The sequence below is a fragment of the Musa acuminata genome, chromosome BXJ3-9, assembly GCF_036884655.1.
Source record: "Musa acuminata AAA Group cultivar baxijiao chromosome BXJ3-9, Cavendish_Baxijiao_AAA, whole genome shotgun sequence".
Classification (NCBI taxonomy): Eukaryota; Viridiplantae; Streptophyta; class Magnoliopsida; order Zingiberales; family Musaceae; genus Musa; species Musa acuminata.
Genome location: NC_088357.1, coordinates 27,255,044 through 27,267,808, shown reverse-complemented (window position 1 = coordinate 27,267,808; position 12,765 = coordinate 27,255,044).

Genomic DNA, 12,765 nt, shown 5'->3' with positions numbered 1-12,765 from the left:
CATCTTATATCTTGGGAATTAGAATCTATAGAGATAGATCCAAAAGGATGCTTGGCTTGTCCCAGTCCAGGTACATAGAAACTATTGTCAAAAGGTTTGGCATGGAAAATTCCAAAGGCGAACATGGATATGATACCTTATGCCTCAGCAATAGGGTCTATCATGTATGTCATGCTATGTACTAGGCCTGATATAGCGCATGCTCTGAGTGTCACGAGCAGGTATCAGGCGGATCCAGGCTTGGAGCACTGGAAAGCAGTAAAGTGTATCCTTAAGTACTTGAGAAGGACTAAGGATCTTTTACTAGTATATGGAGGTAATAGCCTTAAGGTTGAAGGCTACACTGACTCAAGTTTTCAGTCTGATGTCGATGATAGCAAGTCGAATTCAGGGTATGTGTACACCTTGAATGGAGGAGCAGTGTGCTGGAAGAGTTCCAAGCAAGATACCACTATTGACTCGACCACAGAGGCGGAGTACATTGCTGCATCAGATGCAGCAAAGGAGGGAGTCTGGTTGAAGAAGTTCATCACAGATTTGGGAGTCGTGCCGGATAGTGAGGAGCCGATTTCCCTATATTGCGACAACAACGGGGCAATTGCTCAAGCAAAGGAACCTAGGTCTCATCAGAAATCTAAGCATGTTCTGAGGAGGTTCCACCTTATCAGAGAGATCGTGACCCGAGGAGATGTAGCAGTGGAAAGAGTTCCATCCGAAGATAACATTGCAGATCCACTAACAAAGCCATTGTCTCAGATTGTCTTTGAGCGTCACAGGGGTCTGATGGGGATCAGACACATAGGTGATTGGCTTTAGGTCAAGTGGGAGATTGCTAGTCATAAGTGCCCAGCAAGCCAATCACGTGAGTGATGGCACGTGTGACTTGATACAGAATCTTTTTACTTATTATATTTTTGGCGTATATCACTTTATAACTATTGCATAAATGCATATGTATTGTGATGTCCTTGGATTTGTGCAATGGGAATCGGATCGTGATGAGATCACGATAATGAGATCGATTCACCTTTAAACACATATCCTAAATAATCCCGGTCATAGGTTACTCGAGAGGGACATCGTGATAACCGGATAGACTGGTGTGCTGTATACCCGTCCATATGATGGATGCAGCTGGTCTCATAGCTGCTCGTGTAGGGACATTAGGGATACAGTACAGGTGCTCATTGGAGAATGAGTTCACTGATTGATCCGCTTACGGAATGCTGGATGGTTGATGATGCCTTATTGTCAGACAACGATTCCGTAGTCCTAGTGGTGTATCTGGTTCTTAGACTTGAGACACCAAGGATGTCCTGTATGAGTGCTCCACTTTTTGATACCAGACTTATAGGTTTGGCTGTTCCCAGATCTAGTACAGCTGGTCATTGGGAGTGGTAGTCGACCTTACGAGGGCTATTGAGTGTCGATAGAGGATCATCCACTCTCGGTATCATGAGAGGAATATCCCATGTGTTCTTGCTCAGACAAATCCCTGGCCAGGGTCATTCGGGTTGAGAGAGAAAGAGTTCTCCGGGAGAATCCGATTAGAGCGAGACTCAAGTAGAAACCGTATGGGTCTGACAGCACCATGCTCGATATACGGTCTCTGGGATATTAGATGGATGAGGGACTATAGGTACATGGTAACTGAGGACAGACAGGTCCAATGGATTGGATTCCCCTGTATCGTCTGGGGACTACGGCGTAGTGGCCTAGTACTTCCGTAGTCGATGAGTCGAGTGAATTATTACAGAGATAATAATTCACTTAGTTAGAAGGAGTTCTGACAGGTATGACTCACGGCCAGCTCGATATTGGGCCTAGAGGGTCACACACATATGGTAGGCATTGCGATGAGTAGAGGTTCGGATATGAGATATCCGACGGAGCCCTTGTCTTATTGGATGCAGATCCAATACCCACTAGGGAAAGGACCCATTAGGGTTTTGACACGGGATCTCTATAAATAGGAGGGATTTACAGCCTCATAGGCTAGAGTCTTTGCTTGCCCTTCCTATTCTCCTCTCCCTCTCCACCTCAGAGTAGGCCTGGAGTTTTAAGGAGCGTCGTCGCAACCCTGCTGTGTGGATCACCGCTAGAGAGGAGGACGCTTGACCTCCTTCACCCTCTCCTGAGGATCTGCAGGGAAACAGGGATATACGATCTCCCTAGGTAACACAATCTCTATACGCAGTTTTGTGTTTTGCGGATTTTGCGCACCAATCTTCGCACGACGACGAACATCTTTTTGGGAATCGGGGATTTTTGTTTTCTTGTTCTTCCGCTGCGCATATGATGTCGCCCCCCATGATTTCCCAACAAACCCAAGCTAGGGCCGGCGGTGAAACCGACCCCAACTCACTCCCTTCCCCTCTTTACTCTTCCAAGGCTCCTCCATCCTCATTTCTCCCCTCATAGCATCCTGAATACCCCTCATTTCGGAGCAAAACATCAACAATCATTCCCTCTCTTGAAGATCTCACTAAGGTATTCTCTAAGAAGCCCTTAAATTCTGTTTTTTGATTCATTTACTCTTGCTCATCACTATTCTTCTAAACAGCAGTAGTTATGGGATCTAGAAGATCCTCAAGGGACAAAGGAAAGAGGAGATTAGTAGAAGATTTTGATCTCACCCTTTTCGATTCAAAATACCATGCTAAAAAGTTTTCCTCTTTCGAACTTAGGAGTGTCAATAAGGGAAAATATGTAGATTTAAATGAACTAAGAGAATTATAGACAATCCAATGGTTTGCAAACTTAGATCTACTCCCTATTTTGCAAATTAATGAACCCATCTATCCAAGACTTGTTAGATTGTTTTACAATAACATACAAATAGATGAAGAAGAAAGAATGTCTACCTATCTTTTAGGACAACACATCTCAATTATGGATAAATTCATTTGCGACATGATAGGCATTCCCATAAAAAGTAGAGGACTTTACTTTAGAGGATCATGGGATGATGAAACTGTTGGAACAACATATGTTGAAGCCTTAGGAACAATTTTTGCCAATCCCAACTTAGCATTTGTTCCTAAAAGTTGTGAACATCTACTGCCTCTAAACACTAAGGTACTTCATCATATCCTAACTAGCATCATTCTCCCTAAACAATACCATCATGATGAAGTAAACCAATTAGAATTAGGAACTATGTATTTGATCATGAAAGGACATGACATCTGTCTTGGTTATCTTATCCAACAAAACATGTTAGAACTATCTAAGAAAGACATGATGCTCCCATATGGTGGTATAATCACTAGAATAATGAAAGCCTACGATATTCTAATACCACCGGAAGAAGAAGTAATAAAAGTAGATAGGTTTAGCATAATAAATAATAATCTACTTCACCGATTAAGATGTTTTTATAGAAACGGTAACTGGGTTAGAATGCCAAGAAGAACCGATCCCCCTCAACCTGAACCAGAACCGAAAACACCAGTCTTTAGGGGTACCCAATCTCCTCCGATCTGTCCCTTTGAGGAAACACATCCATTTGAGCAAACTCATACATCATCTGTCGAAGATATTGGGATTCGGATGGACCGATTCGAACAAAGACAAGAACGGCTTGAACATCGACAAGATCAAATCCTATCTGAGCTGTAGCAAATTCATCGACAATTTGACTCTTTGTTTAGGCACTTTAATTTTCCACCTCATGAATGAGCTTGTATGAACACAATTATCTGTTGATATTGTAAACTCCTTATGTTACTCACCATGATGGGCTTTGCCTTGATCCTTGATATGGTTACTTGATATATTTTTTTTTGAGCATATGTAGAGTTATAAACATCTCTCATTGTTTATCTCGGATTTTACATTGAAACTAAATGTTTTGATAACCTTGTGCCTTGATTTCCATGATAAATATAATTTGAGAAAGTGATATACCAATGCAGTTGATAAGTCATGACATTGCCATGATATTAACACTAAACATCAACTAGCTGATATTTTTACAAAACCTCTGAGTGAAGAGCAATTTGATTTCATAAGAAGAGAATTAGGAATGTTGATGTGTCCGAATACATAAACTAGTTAAAATTATTTTTTGGACTTTATTAAATGCTCAAATCACTTGATTGTCATTACATGCCTAAATAACATGTTGGAAATTATGTGTTGAATACAAAAATGTTTTGTATTGTATCTGAAAATCTATAGCATAGTCTTGTCCGAATGCATGAAAGAGTTCATTTCATTTTTCGGATTCGCTTAACAATTGGAATGCTAAAAATCGAATTCTCTCATACACTCTTATGAAATATATTTTTTTCTGAAATGAATTTGATGAAATGATTCCTGCTTATGAATTCCATCTTGAAATATGGATGATAGTTATTTTACTTGCAAAAAGCTGTTCCACACACATATCTTGACTCAAAGTAAACTCACAAATAGCTGGTATCACAAATGGCTTTCCTCCTTCATGCAAAAAGGATTATAACAAAAAAAGAGGAAGAAATATTCAACGCAATCTACGTATCATGCCTTCCTTTATATGCTTGATAATTTGCTGGTATCACAACTACCATGCTTTTTGTTGATGACAAAGGGGGAGAAATATATGAATTGATGCTATAAACACTGATGCTATGATTATGCCATGCTTGCATCACCAAGAGATATATGAACAGATGCCATGCATTAATTTGCATTATGCCTTGAGTTGATATCTTACCATGTGAAGAAATGCAATACTTGCTAAAATATTTGAAATGTGTACATCATGTAATGATATCAAAATCTTACTTCACAGTTTTACATGTTGATATCTTACTATATGATGAATTGCTACTATTACCATCATTCAAACTTGTTATATTTGAAAATGAATGTCAAGCCTTGACATCATCTTCAAAGAGATACATCATGATGGGAATCATGATGGGAGTATTGATAAGTTCAAATAATTTTAACTTATCAATATGTCTCTCGAATTCTTAGGTTTTGAATTCAAGAATGACTTATCTCAAGTATGGCATATAGGTAGGGGGAGTTAAGGTTAACACCATTATCAATTGATTGTCATCATCAAAAAGGGAGAGATTGTTGAATCTCGGATTTTGATGATGAAGTCAATTGTCATTTGTTATCTAATCTATATGTTGAGATAAGTGTGCAGGATTAACTATAAAGAAAGTGAGACATGCAGCAGGAGTTGCGCCGGAGTCAAGACAATGATCACGTTGGGAGTTCGAGAGTTCGACGGAAGTTCGGACAGTCGTCGGAAGTTCTGCGGGAACAAATCCGAGAAGTCCATAAGCTTGCTAAAGAAGCTCGTCGGAACTCGCCAAGTGAATCGTCGCAAGTCCAGGAGTTTGCCAGAAGTCCGTAGGAGCATCACCGAGGGTTCATCGGATGATCGACGGAAGTTCGCCGGAAGAAGCGATTGACGCACCGGAGCAAGTTGCAGTAAATGTCTTAGGAAAAATCGTAGTTAGCACATTGATTAAGTTAGAAATGGGAGGTGATCCCATTAACTTAATCTTGGGGCAATTGGGCCCCTGAAAAACCCAAATTGGGCCGAATGGATCAACCCATTCGGACCCTGATTTCTGCCAAGCGGTTGAACCACCCAAGGTAGGAGATTGCACCGCCTGGGTTCAGTCTCCGAACGAGACTGGGAGGTGCAACCGCTCCACCCAGGCGGTGGCACCGCCTAGGGCTCAGTCTTCGAGCGAGACTGGGCGGTGCAACCTCCCCTGACAGGAGGTGGCACCGCCTGAGCTCGGTCTTCGAGCTCTGCCCTCAATCAAGAGGTGCAACCGCCTGAGCTCGGTCTTCGAGCTCTGGCAGGAGTTGCAACCGCCCCTGACAGGAGGTACCACCGCCCAGAGGCTCAGTCTTCGAGCTCTGCTAGGCAGTGCAACCGCTCCAGTCAGGAGGTGCAACCGCCTGATCCCGGAATTCTGGGAATTGACAGTTTTGAGCTCCAAATTTGAACTGGATTGGGGCCTATAAATACCCCACCCATTCAGCACTAAAAGGGTATCAACTTACACCGAAATCTTGATCTTTTTCTGTGATTCTTAGAGCTCAAAATTGTTGTAAAGGCCAAAAGTTCTTCTCCCTCTGTTCTTCCAAGTTCTGAGTTGTAAAGAGAGGAGAGAAAATTCTGTAAGGGTTGTCTCCTAAGCCCATCAAAAGGAATGAAACTGTAAAAGGGTGGTTGGCCTTCGCCTACTGAAGGAAGGCCTCTAGTTGACATCGGTGACCTCGTCGGTGGAGGAAGCCAAAAGTGGAGTAGGTCAAGATTGACCGAACCACTCTAAATCTTGGTTTGCATTTACTTTAAGCATCTTATCTTTACTGCAAACCTCCTCAATAGCTTACTGCATTCTGTGTTTTTACGAACGTGTTTCAAAGTTCAGTGCTTTCCGAATCGAGGTTTAAGACGCAAATCAGTTTTATCGTACGAACGTCGTATTTCAGTTTGCGCTTACGTTCTGATTTCCATTATAACTGCAAACTGACTTTATATGTTTGCTTTAACTGCAGCTCACCTTATCTCAAGTTAAAGTGGTTTACAAATCAGCTTTTATACCGAAATCGCTTTTATCGTACGAACGTCGTATTTCAATTTGCGCTTATATTATGATTTCCATCATAACTGCAAACTGCGTTCATATCTTTGCTGCATCTCTCCTAGTCAAAAGTTGAAGTGATTTACGAATCGGCTTTCTTACGAAAATCACTTCTATCGAACGAAAGCAGTTTTCGATTTTAATCGCAGAAGGTTTTCCGCTGCACTAATTCACCCCCCTCTCTTAGTGCTCTTGATCCTAACATATTTAAAGGCGAATCGGTCTCATTATCGTGATCTCATCATGATCCGATTCTCATTGCAAAGATCCAAGGACAGCACTATATATATATATATATATATATATATATATATATATATATATATGCAACAAGTAATATAAAGTGATAAATGCTAAAATATAATAAGCAAAAAGACTGTGTTATGTCACACATGTCATCACTCATGTGATTGCTTGTAGGACACATATGACTAGTAGTAGTACTGCCAGACTAGGCGGTGGTATCACCCAGTCTCAACTCTGTCAAGTGGTAGTATCACCAGATTAGGCGGTGGTACCGCCTATTGTCAGAGTTTCAGGCGGTGGTACCACTAGTACCCCGAAAACCCAAGATGAGATACTTTTTGACTCTAATTTTGAAGTCATTGGGGCCTATAAATACCCCACTCTTTTCTAAATGAAAGGGTAACAAAGTAATATCTAAGTGTGAAAAAATCTTTAAGTGTTGGGGTGTAAAAAGTGTTATAAAAGTGCAAGAATCCTCCTCTTCTTTCTCTTTAGCTTTGTAATCATCTAAGAAGAGGTGTAAGGCATGTAAGGGTTATCTCCTAAACACGTGAAAAAGAGAAAGTGCTGTAAAGAGGTGGTTGGCCTTCATCTATTGAAGGAAAACCATTAGTGGATGCCAGTGACCTCGATGGAGGAGGAATTAGAAGTGGATGTAAGTCAAAACGATCGAACCACTATAAATTTTGGTATGTTCTTTCCTTACTGCTTATTCTCTTTACTATATTTTACTTTACTTCATTGTAAACTATCCAATCCCATCTTCTTTACTCACTTACAAACTTATTCGAGTCAAACTAATGGTTTTTATCAAACTTAGAATTTCATCAAATAAAGTTTTCCAAAATCATTGAAATTTATCATTTTTATCTACTGCACTAATTCACTCCCCCCCCCCTCTTAGTGTCATTCTTGATTCTAACATCTTCTTCTCCAAATCATTCCATTCATTCATTGGAAGAGAACTCTTATTCGAGTTTTCCAATGCGTGTAGTCTGTCCCATTGAACATAAGAGAAAGAATGATAGAGTAACCCTCTTGAAAGCCAAAAAAGCCATCTCTCTTGGGTGTTAATCCAAAGAGAGAGAAACGCGGCTCTGATACCAATTGTTAGGACCAAGTCGACACCAAAAGAGGGTGGGGGGGGTGAATTAGTGATTTACTTGCTTATTACTTTCACTACCTTATGAACATGCTTTCAAGTCAAGCATCTTTCCGATACGATTTCATCAAATGAGAAGTTTTTTGGGTTTCCCGGGTCCTAGCAGTACCATCGCCTGCAGCACTGACACTAGACGATAACACCGCCCAGTTTGGCGGTACCACCGCCTGACACAGTCTTGAAGACTGTGTCTGGACAGTACCATCGCCTAGAGTGGCAGTATCACCGCCTAACACTGGGCGATACCACTGCCCAATCTGGTGGTACTATCGCCTAACACAGTCTCGAAGACTATGTCTTATAGACTGAGCCTCTAGCGGTTGCACCGCTTGACCAAACTTTTGGGTCATTGAATAGGTCTTTCTTTTGGCCCAAAATAGCCCCAACATAGGCCCAATTAGCCCCTAATTGAGTTGGCCTAATTCCAACCCAATTACAACTTAAAACTATTTCGATCTAGATAATTATTATAAAGCATTAATCACATGTTATTCAGCATATCGTTGGTTCATCGATGCTTCGTCCAATCCTTCAGCGCATCAACCTCTTTTGCGGACTTTTGTCCAATTGGCATGTTGACCTCTGCAACTTCAATCTTCTTGGCGCAATGTCTGCTCTTTTAGGCCCGATGCCCGAACTCATGGCACGAAGCCTTCTGCCAACACATCGACCGATCCTTCGGCTCGATGTCTAATATTCTGACATATTCTACTCCGACCCAACAATGATTCTTTTTTAATTGTCTCTTCATAATCGAAGCTAGTCCTACTTCATTCAAAATACAGATTAGATCATAAACTCTATTAATTAGTTTCATCATCAAAATCTAAGATTTAACACTAATCCCCTTTCGTGCTTTGCCGTTGCGGCGTTGCGGTAGCTGCCACCCTACCGGTGGCCGCCCTTGCCACGTGGGCGCAGCGCCCACAAGCACCACCACACCCACGGGCGTTTCTGCACGCGAGTGACCGACGTAGCGCCTGTAGGTGCCACCGCCCTCACGAGCGTTTCTACCCATGGGTGACTACTGTAAATGGCTCACCCGTAAGAACCGCTCCCTTTGTGGGTGAGCCCTACTATGGCCATCGCCCACAAGCATTGCCCACCCTTGCGGTTAGGTCGCCCATAAGCACCACCCGCAGGCGTCGCCCATGCGGCTACCTGCTTGCGGCCCATAGGCTGTAGGTCGCAGGCAGCCAATTGTAGGCCGTCAGCCACCTACAAGTAGGTGGACAAGCTAAGAGCTCCCTTGGGAGCTCTCGACCAAAGCTACAAGTGGCCATTGGCCAACCTACGAGGGTAGCAACAGTTGCTGCCCTCTCTCGCCTTTTGTGTCAATAATTTTGATATTAAAAGCCTTTCTAAAACATAATACACGTAATTCAAAACCAATCTTTCACACAAACAACTTAGCTCTAATACTACTATAGGAAAATCTAGGATGACATCACATGCATAGCAAAAGAACAAAAAATAAAAATCTTAGATTTTTCAAAAAGGTGTTTATTGTCGTATGAAGATTGGTGTGCAAAAACCTACAAAACTAAAAACCATGTGTGAGATAGTTGTGCTACCTAGGGAGATCGTATATCCTTAAAATCCTATAGATTTGTGGAAGAGGATGAAGGAAATCAACTGTCCTCCTATCGAGCGATGATCTACACAGTAAGTGCTATGAAGACGCTCCTCGAATTGTTGACCCAATCTCCACATGCCCTTGTTGGCTGAGAATGAGAAGGGGAAAGGAGAATAGGAGCTGATAGTTAAAAAGGCCTAGCTTATGGCCCTTTAATTCTCTTCTACTTATAGAGGTCCCTTGTCAACTTAACCCTAATAGATCCTGTCCTATTGGGTACTAGATCTCCATCCAACTACCCAAGCCTTTTAAATTAGTGGATCTCTATCTAATAATCTCTCATTGGCTCTTATTAGATCTCATCTATAGGATCCAATAATTCAGGAGCTTATTGGATATCCAAAAAGATAAGGGCTCCAATGGATATCTCATATCCGAACCTCTACTCATCGCAACACCTACCATATGTGTGTGACTCTCAAGGCCCAATATAAAGCTAGCAGTGAGTTATACCTATCATAACTCTTTCTATTTTAGTGAATTATTATCTCTATAATAATTCACTCGACTCATCGACTACGAACGTACTAGATCACTACGCCATAGTCCCCAAATGATATAAGAGAATCCAATCCTTTGGACATATCTATCATTAGTTACCGTGTACCTATAGTCTTTTATCCATCTAATATCCTAAAAATCATATATTGGGCATGGTGTTGTCAGACCCATATGGTTTCTTCTCGAGTCTCGCTCTAATCAGATTCTCTCGAAGAACTCTTTCTCTCTCATTCTGAATGACCTTAGCCAAGGATTTATCTTAGCAAGAACATATAGGATATTCCTCTCGTGATACCAAGAGCAGATGATCCTCTATTGACACTCAATAGCTCACGTGATGTTGGCTATCACTCTCGATGACCGATTGTACTAGATCTAGAACTTTCAAATCTATAAGTCTGATATCAAAGAGTAGAGTACTCATATAGGACATCATTAGTATCTCAAGTCTAAGGATCAGGTACACCACTAGGATGACAGAATGGTTGTCTAACAATGAGGTATCATCAACCATCCAGCATTCCGTGAGCGGATTAATCAGTAAACTCATTCTCCAATGAGCACTTGCAATGTAGCCCTAGTATCCCCACACGAGTAGCTATGTGACTAGCTGCCTCTATCATATGAATGGGTATACAGCACATTAGTCTGTTCGATTATCTCAATATCCCTCTCGAGTAACCTATGATTAGGACTATTTATGGTTTTTGTTTAAAGGCGAATCAGTCTCATTATCGTGATCTCATCACGATCCGATTCTCATTATACAAATCCACGGACATTATAATATATATATATATATATATATATATATATAATAAGTAATATAAAATAAAAAAAATTATTATAATAATAATAAGTAAAAAGAATGCATATCATGTCACACGTGTCATTACTCATGTGATTGGCTTGCAAGACACATATGACTAGCACTTTGGCTCTCCAAAGATGAACCGTGGGCCTCAACCATCTAGCAATCGATAGATTAAGAGAAACTTGTATGAGAAAGGAGAGACATCCCAACCAGAGGAGACGAAGAAGTAAAACAATAGAAGATCAATTTCTTGTTGAACTAATATCGGGACTATGAGAGACTTAAAGAACCAACTCGCACTTCAGGGAACTAGGATGAGACAGAGAAGATTTCTAAGGAGGCTCTAGAGGCTCAAATGGAGGAATAAACCTCCCCTTAAGGTGAACAGGGATTTATAGGGAGAAGTTAGTCTCTCTCCTCTTATGATTAAGACAAGTGTCCCTTCGGGACACTTCCCAAGAGATGCCAATGAATTAAGGACCCAAAAAATTAGATAAAGGATTTGAAAAGTTTTAGATAATAGACTTGAAACATGTCAAATGATGAATTCAAAATGCACCAAATGGAGGACTTGAGAAGTGAAAAGAAATCCACCATGGTAGAGGCGCAATGCAAAATGTCCCAATACGCGTTGGGAAATCTAACTCATGTGAAGAGAAATCCTTTATGGCAGAGGTACAAGGCCAAATGCGCCAAAGATGTATGTGTTGAGAAACCTGAGCCACATGAAGAAAAATCCTTCATGGTGGTGTTAGGATCGTAAAGGCACTAAGAGGGGAGGGAGCGAATTAGTGCTTTCGAAATGAAAAAATGATTTGAAAATTCATTCGATGAAATCGATATTGAAAATGTGTTTAACTTAGAATATGACTAAGTGTAGTAAGCAATTAAATTAGTAAACAATAGCAATGAAGAGCATAAAAGGAAATGCACACCGGATAGTAATTCATTTGTCGTGACCTATGTCCACTCCTGATTCCTCCTCCATCGAGGCCATCGACTTTCACTAACGATCTAATTTTCAATAGGTGAATATCAACTACCCTAGTTACAACTTTTTTCTCCTTTTCATAGGTTTAGGAGAGAACCTTTACAACTCTCTTTTATAAGTAATCCTCACACCTCCTTTAGAAGGAATAAGAAGCTTGAGGAAGGAACTCAACACTCTTTCAATAGAGTTTACATACTTAGAATCATAAGTTTTTCATGCTCTTTTCTTATGATCTCAAGCAAGAATGACTGAGGTATTTATAGGCCCGAAATGACTTTAAAAATAGAGTCAAAAGTTCTCATCCTCGAGTTTTTAGGATACTAGTAGTACTACCGCTAGTGTTGGGTAGTACCATTGCCTACCGCACTAAGCATTGGTGGTACCACCACTTGACAGCCTAGAAGACTCTATTCTAGAAGTATTATCGCTAGTCTAGGTGGTACCACTGCTAGTCTGGGTGGTACTATTTGTTAGGATCAAGAGCGGCACTAAGAGATGTGAAGTAGTGCAGCAAAAAAATCTTAGATTTTCGTATAAAATATTTCATACGTTTGATGAAACTGAATCGGGAGATAGCAACTTGAAACGTATGAGAGCGTAAGCAAGATGAGGAGGAGAAGCAGTTTGCTATGAAATGATTTGCAATTACAGTAAATTACACTTATAAAATACAAAACAAACCAGAATTTAGAGTGGTTCGGTCAATGTGACTGACCTACATCCACTTTCGGATTCCTCCTTCGACGAGGTCTCTGGCATCCACTAAAGGCCTTTCTTCAATAGGTAAAGACCAACAACCTTTTACAGTGT